Source organism: Anastrepha obliqua, chromosome 4 (assembly GCF_027943255.1).
Source record: "Anastrepha obliqua isolate idAnaObli1 chromosome 4, idAnaObli1_1.0, whole genome shotgun sequence".
NCBI classification, from domain to species: domain Eukaryota; kingdom Metazoa; phylum Arthropoda; class Insecta; order Diptera; family Tephritidae; genus Anastrepha; species Anastrepha obliqua.
In genome coordinates this window covers 124,276,851-124,279,701 of record NC_072895.1, presented here as the reverse complement: position 1 = coordinate 124,279,701, position 2,851 = coordinate 124,276,851, and positions in this window count along the sequence as shown.

Below are 2,851 nucleotides of genomic sequence, written 5' to 3'. Positions count from 1 at the left end.
GTAATTATAATGGTCAGTTTCGTAGCGGTGCAGAAGCCATGCTGGGAATGCTCATTTTGTTGGTTTGGCTAAGGAAGGAATTTAGTTTCGAATAAAGAGTATTTGCAAATGTCTGAATTTCTCATTACACATTCAAGATTTCCTTTTCTAAAAAAAAACAAGGAACATCTTTTTGCTTTAAATAATTTCTAGAAGAATTTTATCAGCTTTCCCATCCTCTTGCTGGTGAGAATATTTTCTCTTTAAAAATTGTCCTGGTAATATTTAATTTATGACATTTTCCAATTAGTACTTTGTTTCCAACAATTCTTCACAACTCTTCAGAGATGCTTCTATCTGTTTATTTTCAAAATAAACAGCTAAATAGGGATGACTTCTCCTAATGCCAATACTGGCTCTACATTTAATCACCCCCTAATTAACTCATTTCCGCAGACATGTGCCTTCGTGTGCGTGCCGGCTTGTTGAACCTAGTGAGCTCGTAATATGTACCCCAACGTTTGTACATATATTATATATGTATGTGTATATAAAAGCAAATGTTTTCCCAGATATTGAAATTTGGCGCTAATTGTCATTGGCTTCTGATGCTACTTGATGAACTTCAAGGTGCTACAAAATTGGGGGACATTAAAGAAAATCTCACACGTTGTGGAGGGTTTAAGAAATGGTCACAGTTGACTGCAATTTAGTGATACGTCTATATATATATAAATATATATAAATATAAAAATTAAGCCGAAAAAAAGTGTGCGTTTGTCCGTGGTAATCTCAGCAACGCGTGTAAGGAACACATATGTTTTTGCTATTTGCCGCACGTATTTTTTGTACCGCACATTGCATTCATTAGAATTGAATACATTTTGGTCGTGTGTGTCTGGGCCGATTATTATGAAATTTGGTATATATATATATTTTTCCACGGAGAAGGTTAGTATAATATGCTTATTGATTCCACTCGCCACCAGGTGGCGCTGCCGAAGGCCAAAACGAGGACCCGGGTAACCCTAGGATGTGTTTTTACATTGTGGGTATCAAATCAAAGCTACTGATGAGTGCTTTAATACAGAGTATTTTTTAGATCTCTGAGTGACCAGGGTCTCGAGATATAGCCGAAAAGGTGGACCAAGGTACCCTTGGATGTGTTTGTACAATATGGATATCAGATGGAAGCTGTTGATGAAAGCTTTTAAGTGAAGTAATTTTTACTGCCCGTTTCCGGGATAAAGAAAAGAGATGGAGCTGGAGATGGAAGAGGAAAAGGAATAGCTACAGGAAGAGGAAGACCACTTATTATTAAAAACTAAAAAAAAAAAGTCTAAAAAAATTTTAAAATGTTATATTACATATACGCTTATTATACCGGGTGCTTCAAAAAAATGTATACACACTTTGAACTGTTGTAGTTTTCCCGCTCTACAAGGCTAATGTTATATTTCTTCGCCAGGTGCCAGCATAATCGTCCCTCTATGTTATATTATCAGTTGGAATTTGTAATATCAACATGGGAGACGTACGTTTGAGTTTTGAAAAACGTAAGCAGGTTATTAAGTGGTACTGGAAGTTTGAGAATGTAAATGAAGTTCAAAGACAGTGGAGAAGGGAGTATGATACAGAACCACCCTCAAGATTAACAATTACACGCATACGAGACAAATTCGAAGTTCATGGAACAGTGTGTGATGTGCATAAAGGTCATTCAGGTCGGCCTCGAACAGCTACAAGTGATGAGTCATCAACGTTTTGATACAATGTACAGAATCTGTGGTGACTCGTACTCAAAAATGTATTGATGCTGCAGGTCACCAATTTGAACAGTATTAACATTTGTTATTTATGTTTCATTTACATTGGACTTTCAGCTTTCTATTTTCCTGAAATTTAACTTTGTAGACCGGTAAATAAATTTTCTATGGAAGTTCAAAGTGTGTATACATTTTTTTGAAGCACCCGGTATAAACGTTAATCTGAAGTCAGTTATAGTGAAAAATTCATTGTATCATTGCCGGCGTGATTGGTGATCGTTTCCTTAATTTTTTGCAGAAAGGTTATGCTCTTAATAAGTCACAAGGCCAAACTTTATCAATTTGTGGTATTGATTTAGAATACCCATGTTTTTCTCATAGCCAACTTTATGTTTCATGATCAAGAGTTGGTAAGCCATCGGTATTGTTCATCTATTCAACAACGCATGGAAAAACGAAGAATATTGTATACCAAAGAGCATTATAAAAAAGTAAATCACATCAAACGTTTTTTAATTGCTACTACTATTCAAAACTTCTTTCATTACTATTTATGCGCGAGAATTTTTATAAAAAACACACAGTATTTTTCGGCTTAATTTAATAAATTAATCTAGATTTTTTTAAAGACGACCAGCGGAACGGGCGGGTTTTCGCTAGTAAAATATAGAAATAGCTTGTGCTAAGTTAAAAGATAAAGGAATGTCAGGAAATATGATTGCGCATTTGCTATCGAGATATAACGTTAGACACCTTCGAGTACTTGGCGAAGTGCTGCAAGAACAAACGTGGATACCGATGTTATATAGTATATAGGTGGAATGGGTCTAGGAAATAATGTAATATACAGCTAGTGATACTTTGTGATTTCAGTGTTCACGCCGATGAGCTGCTTGTTTTTATAGAATATCCAACCAGTTGTCGTTGGACTTTCCAACGGTGATCCATTTCAGCGCCAGATATGTGAAGCTAGATACTGGATACTGACTATGGGTGCGCGAGTGAGGAAAATTCGATGGTCTCATGGACGATATAATTCTAGTGGGGTTCCCGTCACTGGTTAGAATCGAGGTCTCATTGATGCCTTAATACTGCTACCACAGGGA